Source organism: Grammomys surdaster, unplaced genomic scaffold, assembly GCF_004785775.1.
Source record: "Grammomys surdaster isolate TR1022 unplaced genomic scaffold, NIH_TR_1.0 224, whole genome shotgun sequence".
NCBI classification, from domain to species: Eukaryota; Metazoa; Chordata; class Mammalia; order Rodentia; family Muridae; genus Grammomys; species Grammomys surdaster.
In genome coordinates, this window is record NW_021604669.1 from 10565876 (window position 1) to 10577112 (window position 11237).

An 11237-nucleotide genomic window follows, 5' to 3' on the forward strand; every position below is an offset into this window, starting at 1 on the left:
TGGTCTGGTCTGCCCCCTGACTATCTGCATCTGACTTTTTCAGCTGCTTGTAGGGCCTCTCAGAGGGCAGTCATACTAGGCTCCTGTCTGCAAGCACACCACATCATCAGTAACAGTGTCAGGCCTCAGGGCCTCTCCTTGAGCTGGATTCCAATTATGGGCCTGTTACTGGACCTCTTTTCTCTCAGGCTCTTCTCCATTTTTGTCCCTGAAGTTTTTTTAGACAGGAACAATTCTGGGTCAGAGCTTTTGAATGTGGGATGGCAACCCCATCCTCCACTTGATGTCCTGACCCTCCACTGGAGGTGAACTCTACAAGTTACCTCCCCACTGTAGAACACTTCATCTAAGGTCTCTCCCTTAAAGTCCTGAGAGTCTCTCACCTCCTAGGTCTCTGGTACATTCTAGAAGCCCTCCCCCCACCTTCTACCTCCTGAAGTTACCTGTCTCCATTCTCTCTGATGACCCTCAGGGCTTCAGTCCTGTTCCTCCCCAATACCTGATCATGTTTCCCTTCCCCCCTTCCTGTCTCCTCTCCCTCCCAAATCCCGTCTTCCCTCTGACCCCTGTGATTGCTTTCTTCTCCCTCCCAAGTGGGATTGAGGCACCCTCACTTGGACCCTTCGGTTTGTTAACCTTCTTGAGTTCTGTGGGTGGTATCCTGGGTATTCTGTACTGTTTTGGCTAATATTCACTTATTAGTGAGTATATACCATGCATGTCCTTTTGGGTCTTAGTTATAAAATATTATCTTTACTCAGAATGATATTTTCTAGTTCCATCCATTTGCCAGCAAAACTCATGATGTCCTTGTTCTTAATAGCTGAATAGTATTCCATTGTATCAATGAACCACATTTTTCAGTATCCATTCTTGTGCTGTGGGACATCTGGGTTGTTTCCAGCTTCTGGCTATCACAAACAAGACCACCATGTACACAGTGGAATATGTGCCCCTGTGGCATGGTAGGGCATCTTTTGGGTATATGGTCAAGAGTGGTATAGCTAAGTCTTCAGGTAGATCTATTTCCAATTTTTGGAGGAACCTCCAGATTGATTTCAAGAGTGGTTGTACCAGTTTGCAATCCCATCAGCAATGGAGGAGTGTTCCTCTTTATCCACATTCTCACTGACATGTACTGTCATCTGAGTTTTTGATCTTGGCCATTCTGATCAGTGTAAGGTGGAATCTCAGTTTTGATTAGCATTTCCCTGATCACAAAGGACTTTGAACATGTCTTTTAAGTGCTTCTCGGCCATTCAAGATTCCTCTGTTGTGAATTCTCTGTTTAGTTCTATATCTCATTTTTTGGTTTGGTTGTTTGGTTTTTTGGTGGCTAACTATATATATTTTTAATGATTTTCAGTATTTAGGTTTATTCCTGGAATCACACAGATATTGACAGAGGCTCATATAGTTTAATAAGTATTTATCATCTTTCTTATCACCTCATAGTTTCAATTATGTTACCATTCATAGAATAGATTGAAAACCAAACATTGATTAATAGACAAGTATATAGATACTGTGTGCTATATACAATGTGCCATGTTAGTGTAACATGATATGGTAGATGAAGGATGGATATTTCTTTTGTTGTCTTGAATTTATTTTTCTTGTTTTTTTCTTTTTTTTATTAATTATTTTATTCATTAACATTTCAGATGATATACCCCTTCCTGATTACACCTCCACCAAACCCCCATCCCATCCCCCCTGTCTCCCCTTTGCTTTGCCTCTATGAGAGTGCTCCTCCACCCACTCACCCACTCCAGCCTCATTGTTCTAGCATCCCTCTACGCTAGGGCGTCAGGCCTCCCTCCCCCCCTATTAATGTCAGATAAGGCCATTCTCTTTTGCTGTGTTATTAGAACTGTTTCTTAACAGTGTTTTCAAAATTTCATAAAATTTTGTTGAATAAATATTAGCAATTTTAAAATTAGAGTATTTTATTTACAATATTTAGTATTATAAACTGCCAATTAGAGAGTATTTCGATGTAAGTCTTTTCTATAACTTATGTATGTGCTATATAAACATTAAAAGTACAATTAATGGGCCAAAGGTTACTTGTATTTTAAAACTCAGCCCTTAGCCCTTAGGTAATTTTTTTTCTTCATCTTCAAGCCAGCCTTGAAAACCATAGCTGCATTACAAGGCTGGGAGGAGATTAAGTCATCAGAAATGTGCAGAGCACTTACGGTAGCTCGTAAGACATAGTTAGCACCCAGTAAATGCCAGTTTATGAATTTTGTGCTCTGAATAATAGTATGGTGTTTACAATGCTTTTAAACTAATCTAATTGGACAAAACAATGTCATTTTAATTTTAACTTGTATCCTTCTGAATACAAAAGGGAGAGTGTATTTTTCATTGTTTTATATTCATATTTTTAAAATTGTTTTATTTATTTACATTCCAAATGTTACCTCACTTCCTGGGTCCCCCTCCAAGAGTTCTTCACCCCTTCCACCCCCCCTTTGCCTCTGAGAGGGTGCTCCCCACCCCCCACCCACCCACCCCCTCACCCACCTACCCTTCACCTGGCCTCCCCCATCCCCCTTCCTTGGGGCATCAAGTCTCTACAGGGTTAGTAAGATCCTCTCCCACTGAGGCCAGACAAGGCAGTCCTCTGCTACATATGTGCTGTGGGCCATAGACCAGTCCATGTATGCTCTTTGGTTGGTGGCTTAGTCTCTGGGTGTTTGGGTGAGAAGTTTTACAAAAATTTTGTAAATTTGAAATTTATATTTATTTAGTTACCAAGGCTTTATGGGTTTACCTGATTGATTCTAAGCTGCATTTTATATATGAATCTATGAATACTTTGTTAGTTGTAGTAAATTAATCCTTTTCCTTTAGAATATAGTTTAGACTTTGAAAGTCTACGATATTTTTAAAACTTACAGGAGATCGCAACTTGAAGGAAGCACAATTAATGCAAGAAGTTTTGATTTCCAGAGGCTAGCTGAAGTTTCAAGGCCGATGACCTTCTCACTGTCGTTAGTCAGTTTCTTCTCTGGGTCATCTCATTCTTGCTTCCACTACTTCATTAATCAGCCTTGCTATTCTACTTCAGAAGGGGAATAAAAGGACTTTTCTTATTACATCGTGGTTTGAACATTCGAGATTTACCTAGACGTCTCTCTTTTACATAGGCTCCCACGGAGAAGTCTGCAGAAGTCTGTCCTAACCAGGCATTTGGGATTGTCTCTGTCACATGTGAAAACTCACGTTCACCAAGTCTTACACTCTCCCTGCTGTCTTCAGGAAGGAGATCTGTGGTGTTACCATCAACGATAGGAGAAGAACTGCACTGAAATGGCAAGTCTAGAATAAAGTCGGGCTCACGTTGAAAAACTACTTTGGAGTTAGCGGGGCTGGGATTCGAGTCCTGGTCTGTCTTGCTCTAAGATCTCTGTCCTCCAGGGCAGCAGGCAGACAGAAATCAAGTTCAATTTCTTTACTGTCCATTTTACAGGGCTGTTGTGAAGAATCTGCAACTTTAGGTAAACCTAAAATTTATCTATAAACAAAGAAACAGACATTCTACAGAAAATCCAGAGCAATTTCTTTGCACCCAGCTGGCTCTGTGACAGTCACACAAGAATAGACAGGCTGATCTTTCTCTGTTGAAAAGCTGGTTGAAGGGGTAGGAGGCCAGTGATGTAATTGTCCTGCCTATTCCTTGTGATGGGGAAAGAACAATGAACTGTGACAATAGATGGGAAATGGGAAGTCAGTGGGGCCTGACCTTTCAAGAGTGGTCCCGGGGAAGAAATGGAGTATCCTCTGTGCTGCTGAGTCGCCAAGTCTTTTAATAGAGCCATATTCTAGGAAAGAGCGGTACAATGGGGAAGTTCAACCCAGACCCTGAAGCACTTCACAGTAGGTTTGGAAAGCAGATTTCTCTGGCAGATTGTGTCAGCACAGCCTGCACCATCTATCTCTTTTCCTTGTAAGGCTTTTCCTCTTTCTCTTGCCATCTCCATAATCACGTGTAACATGAAGAATTTACTACACAATGGATACAAGGTAGCATTCGAAGTTGATTCATTCACTGAAGATGCACTCACCATGCACTGACCTCCTCCCAGGCACTGTTCAGCATGCTGAGGATGCAGCAGAGAGAGGAAAGAGAGAAACAGAAGGGATAGAGATGATAGATGATAGATGATAGGTAGAAAGATAGATAGGTAGATAGATAAATTTCTCTATTATCATTGTGTGTATTGCTCAGAAATCCAACCTGTCACATGTATAAATTAGTAAATAAGATAAAACATTACACTTATTAATACTTTCATAATACTTTTCATTAATACTTTCTTTCATATTAAGACAATGATCAATGATATATTACATAATCACAGATGATTTCATTGTATTTATGCATTTAACCATTGCCTTACTGGTGGGGGAAAACATTTTCTTCTGTTTGTTTCTTGTCACCATAGATCATGCTGTGTTCAAAATGCCTATATTTCTTTGCATACATTGGGGTCTTTATTGTCACATGACACGTCATCATTTATATTCCACAAGTCATGGCTTGCATTCCCTGCTAAGGGGTTATATTTAACCTCGTTGAGGGCCTGAATGGCTTCTTTTCATTTTGAACTATCTCTGTATGGTCCCAGATATAACAATTCCTTTTAAAAATTGTAATTTATCTACAAGACTTCATCTACATATCTCTATGAGGTGGTACTGTCTGCTTGGAGTTCTGTATTGGGCAAAGTGCTCTTCCTTCCCCTCCCCCTACAGAGCCTGCTTGTTCAGTATCACTGACCTCATTGCTACCATCAGAAGTATCAGAATGTACATCTGACATTTCCTGTTCATTTTATTGCTACTATATTGTAAATAGCAGCATCTTATATTATGTGCTGGCTGCTTTTTGAATGTAGGAAAATCTTCGGTCTCATTGTAGTCTCTCATTTTAACAGTAGAGCACATTGGTGGATACTTTGAGGTTTTCTGGATACACGAACATCCTTGCGGTCTAAGCAAACAGTGCTAATCTTCCTTCTTTACTTTGAGCTTTGCATTTTTTTTTCTTCTGTCAATGATGTCCTTACCAGAGCTAACCAGTTGGGCAGAGTAGCACTAGATTAGTGTAACTGTGAGAAGGGTTATGTATCGGAACTTGATTCCATTTTGAACTAGGGTTTGGGTGGCAAGGAGGGAGATAGCATTTCTCCTAAGGCTTTAAGAGTTTAGAGATAGATAGCCCAACAGTTTGGAAAGTTTGTATGTCTTAAAAAGTGTTCCACATACAAAATGCCTTTGGCAAGAGCTGTGATACCTTCACTTGGTGTTCCTTTCCCTGCTATGGCTTTGCATAATTCTGTCATTAGATTTCCACATGGTCCTGTAGTCATTTTTGCTTTTAGCCATCAATCATTGTTTTAGCTATCACCTGCTCAACTGACCACTGACTTCCTTGATGGTAAGATCTGTTTTCTTACTCTATATCCGGAGTTGCTACCAGGATGCCTGGAAAACCACAGGCCCTAAACAAAGGCCTAGTAAATGAGTTACTAGATTTCCAAGTGTGCGAATGGATGCATGCATATCCACTAATCTTTGTTGCATGTTGAACAAAATGACCAGATAGTCGTGCCTCCATGGGGTTGCTTCCAGCATCACAGGGAAGCACTAAATTAGGCTGAAGCCCAACTTCTCCTTCCCTGGGTTTAGAATTGAGGCATATGTGGGTAGAATGAGCTGGCTCAGTTCCTCTGTTTCTTTGTGGGATTGATCGTATGGTAGAAACATGATTGAGCAAGAATACTTCCTTCACATAATTCTCAGGAACCATGGGTCTAGAGGTTGGGTCAAATATGGACTATTTCTTAAATATCTTATTTGTAGTTCTTACTTGCTAATACCTGTGAATGTTTGTTGGTTTTTAGCAGGAATAGATCATCAGTCATTGGAGCAGTGGATATGTAAAGACATTCTCTCTTGCTGTTTGTGACGATTATTGGATAATGATTTCCCCAGTACCTACATTTTGGATCTATCTATCTATCTATATTTTGGATCTATCTATCTATCTATCTATCTATCTATCTATCTATCTATCTATCATCTATCTATCTATCTATCATCTATCTATCATCTATCATCTATCTATCTATCTATCTATCTATCTATCTATCTATCTATTTATCTATCATGTCTAGTTATCTATATAAATCTATCAGTCAATCTATCATTTATCTATCATCTATATATCATCTATCTATTATCTATGTGTCTGTCTATCTAATCTCTAAATCACATGCATATGACTCTCATCAGGCAGTAACTTCACTTCATTTATCATTTTTTTCTATGAGAGAGACCAATGTATTGAGACTCTTTGATGCCTTGTAGATTCAGCTTTCAATCTAGGCATGGTGAATATAGTCTCTCTTGCTGTTAAATGTGACTGATGGTAAATCGTTGCACACTGGTCTGTTTTGAAAGATATTGGTGTTACATCTAGGCTTATTGCAAAAATCACTCTGTTATGTAGGTTGAAGAGAGTGTAGCTTATGTGCTATATGTCTGTTTGACCTTGGTGCTCTAGCATTTGTGGAAAGGAAGTTATTTCCCAATTCAACCATACCCTTTTCTTAATCTTTTGGCTTACCCTCCCTCACATGATACCATGTTTTTGAGAAACCATGTGGCTTATACTATCTGACCCAACCAGCCCCAGCTTCTTAGGATTTTTAGCAAGCTGGTAAAATTTGAGTAAGGTTTTTCCTCTTTATTTCTTTCTTCTCTTTCTTCTCCCCCCCACTCTCTCTCGCTTGTTCGCTCTCTCTCGCTCTTTTAGACAGAGTGTTACTATGTAGCTCTGGCTGTCCTGAAACTCACTAATGTAGATCAAGCTAGACTCAAGTTCACACAACTTTGTCTATCTTTCTCAAGTGCTAGCATTAAATGTATGTACAATCATTCCCAGCCTAAATATGAGTGATTGTTCCTTGTAAGTTGATAGTATTGCGAATGAATTTCCAGTGGCTGTCTTAAATGTAATTCAAATGACTTAAGCATATAGAATCTTTATTTTGTCCTCTAATGCTGTCTTCACTGGGCTGAATCATTTACTGTCTTTAAGACCTTATTTACAAATAAGCAGAGAAATGAACAAAACTAGTCTCAAATTCCTGTGTGATGGATAAATGAGATTATCTATATGTTGAGTTCATAGTAGGCTCTAAAAAGAAAATTGCCATGATCCTTTTGAAACAATGTAGTAAACAGTATGAGACAGGACAGGGTGATCATGAGAAATGATTTCTGTGCAATTGTCTACACTCTAGAAAAGTGATTTTTCAACCTGTGGGTCATGACTCCTTTGGGGGTTGTATACTATATCTCCTGAATATCAGATATTTATTTACATTAGGATTCATAAAGTAGCAAAATTATAGTTATGAAGTAGCAACAAAATAATTTTATGGTTGGGGGTCACCACAACATGAGGAACTGTCCCAGTCCTAGGAAGGGTGAGAACCACTGGTCAAGAGGAACAAAGGGAACTAAGAGGAAGGAGACAGGGTGAGAAAGTTGAGAGTTGGGGGACATGGGAATAACACGCCCCACATATACTATGTACTTGTATGGAAATGTCCTTATATAACTCAGTGCTATATAAAATAAGTATATATGATAAAAAATTTAAAAGAGAAAAGGAATAAAGAAAATGAATGCTGTAATTTCTGCAATGGTAATTTCTTTAACCAATGGTCATTTTTATACTTTTACAAGCTTGGTGAATGTATAGTCCTAACTATCAGCTGGACAAGATGTGATCATGACTTATTTGAGTAAAAACTGGAAATGAAATGGGAAATGCTATCCAGGAGATAATATGTAGCTAATGGCCTTTGATTATTTTGGTTTTTTCCATGAGTCTATTGGTAAGATGGTAAAGTGTTTTTGCCCGTTTTGTTCCCATTGTCATAAATGTCCCATGAGAGAGGATGTGTCTGTCATTCTTCAGGGCTTTCCATTAATCATTTTACCCATAGCTTTTAAAAATCCTATTGCAGGCTTACCAGACTCTCTAACTATGATTTCTTGTGCTGAGAAAAATAGTCTCATGATGGGGACATGACTGTTCTGGTCACCATGACAGTTGTTAGTAACTGTAAATTGCTAAATTGCTAAAGTAGTACAGACTGGCCATGAGAAGTGACTATTGTAGTTTCTGTAATAGTAATTTCTCGTAAATTAATGAGCTATCTTCATTCTAGCACTTTAACAATCTCTGCTAATGTAGAATTTGAATGATGAATTTTCTTTCTCTTTTTTTTTCTTCCTTTTAGAAAATCTACAAAGATGTGAATCTGAGCATGAACTATGGTACATTTACAAGGGTACTAACTTTAGTACTGGGTGGTACTAGTATGGACTATAGCATTTTCCCAGTGGAGACATTGGAAGACTTTATTGAAATTCTGTCTTTGAGAATCTAGAATTCAAAATTCTAGGAGATCCTGGTCTGAATGTGTTTTTCTGTGCGTTTACTTTCATTGTTGGCAAATTTCTCTTCTTCCTTTGTTCTTCAATTCGGACATTTATTCAGAGTCCATCATCTAAATTAATGATGAAAATTTAATTCCATCTTACAAAGATTTTTTAGGAATATAGTGATAGATGGGAAGGATAATTTCTTACCTTTATTTTTGAAGCTGAATTTAAAAAAGTTACACATGGAAGTCTTTGTATTTTCTAGAATATTCTTTAAGTGTAACTGTTGTTGAGACTTAGCTTTCCTCACTCAGTTCAAAAGTTGGATCTTTGTTGCTACCACCAAATATAAACATACTGAAATTCCTGCATTTTTTTTAAAGAACAAGCAAAATTAGGTTTTTGACCACATACTTACAGCTTCTATTTTAAACATCATTAAAAATGAGAACTCTGCCTGGTTCTTAGTAAGACATAGACATCTAACTCAGCTCTCATAAGCTTTGTAAATGCTATCAAATGTTTTCAGCATAGTTTAAGGGTGAGATTTCAATTCTACTATGGTCATTGCCCCAACTATTGAAAAAATCATACTAACCAATTTTCATTTTACCCACAGGATTCTGCATAGGGAACAAATAGCAATTGAAATCATACTGACTATATTTGATGAGTGCTTGACTGGCCTCAGGGGAAGGTCATCTGGTCAAAGCTAAGATGAAATTGGAGATTTAGGATTTTGTTGGTATAGAACTTCTTATACCTGGTAGCCCAAGTATTCTGCCTTTCACATGCTAATTCAAGTATAGATGGTCTTTATTTGCATATACAGATAACAGACAAAAGTCAGGTCTCCTAAAAATCTCTCAATCAAAACATCCTCTTATCCAGACAGAATCCATGGAAGAGAGAGAAAATAGAATTACTATCTATCCACTTACGACTGTCACTGACCTAAGCCTGAGACAAGAAAGCTAAAAGATATGGGTGCTGTAATTCTAATAACTACCCATATAATCACAGTTGCATACCAACCATATGTCAACACTGACATTCCCTGGTCAGATTAGACAAACTTTCTCGCTGGTGCTAGATTCATCAAAATGGACCAACCAATTTATATCCTCACAGTTTGGGTTGTCATAGGATGATTGGTCAGTAGTAGTAATCAAACCACCATGGAGAACAATTTTGTGCTGGACTCCTATATTCTTCTTACCTACTGTGTGAGCTTCCTTTTGACTTTGCAGCTCTGTAAACACAAAGCAGAAGGGGCAAATCCATTCTCCCTCCTTGCACTGTATTAAGATGCAACTATTCATACCGAGTTTTAGCACCCAGAAAAGTTGAACTTTATACTTCACACCAAATGGTGGCTAGTTCAGTAATATTTTATTGAATCACCCCATCTGCCTTTATTTTTGAAGAGCTATGAATACAACAAGTCTGGCTTAGGTACAAAGGGCTAGATTACTCCTTATATAGAGTTTGATAATTATTTTATGGTGAAATAAATATTGCCAAAGATCCTGAACTTGGCTATGCATTAGTGCCACCTGGAATAAATTTTTAAACAGCTCAGGCTATGTCAGACTATTTCAATCACCCTCTATGAGGTCAGTGTACTAGCATTGAGTTTATGGCACAGAGAAGCCACTAAATTATATGAGTGTAAATTGAAACAAATAACCCACTAAATATTTAATCAGAACACTCTTCTTAACAGTTAAAATCAGTTCCCTTATTTACTTATGTGTCTGTGTGTGTACTACATGTACATGCTGTGTACTATGCAGTATTTGTGGAGGTCAGAGAACAATTTGCTTGAGTCAGTTTGTTCTTTGCAGCATGCACATCCTAAGATCAAACCCAGATAGACGGACTCAGTGACAAGTGCTTTTCCTCACTGAGCCACCTTGCTACCTGTGTTGCTAAAATTTTTATAAAGAAGATTATATTCTGTTGTTGTCATAAAGTACACAACAAAAACCAACTTGGGGGAGGAAAGGAAATATTTCAGTTTACAATTTCTATCGTCCATAATCGTGGTGAGGTCAAGGAAAGAACTTCAAATAGCTGGGCACAACACATCTACAGTCAAGATCAGAGAGAAAGGAATGCACAACTGTCTCCTTGCTTGCTTTCTCTATGTTTTACGTAGTTCAGGGCCTGCTGCCTAGGGATGGTGGTCCCCAAATGGGCTAGGTGGTCTTCCACATCAATTAAGCTAATTAAGACAATACTTCATAGACATGATCACAGGCCAAACTGGTGGAGAAAATCCTTCATTGAGACAATCCTTCATTGAGGCCTTCTTTCCAAATGGTTCTAGGTTGTGTCAGGTTGATAATTAAAACTAACCATTACTGAGATATATGTATATCAACTTTGCATATTGTGACTGAAAAAAAAAACACATTTCGAGAGAGGAGGAAAGTATAAATCTGTAAGAAACCTTGAGCCACTGAAAGATAATGAGATTTCATTCAGGGTGACCTTCGGCATGGACAAAGAAGGAATCTGCTGAGAAATTTAAGTGCCTAAGGATGTCTGACTTCCCATGCCCATTTTAGACTCACTCTTTATGCTTGGTATTCAGCAAAGAAACCTTCATTAAAAGTTCCTTGATAAGATCTCTTGGCTGGGTCATCTGCTTTCAAGTCTCCATGGTAGCTGGTTGGGCTGGACAGGACAGACATTTTAACGTTATATGTCAGAGAGAGAGAGAGAGAGAGAGAGAGAGAGAGAGAGAGAGAGAGAGA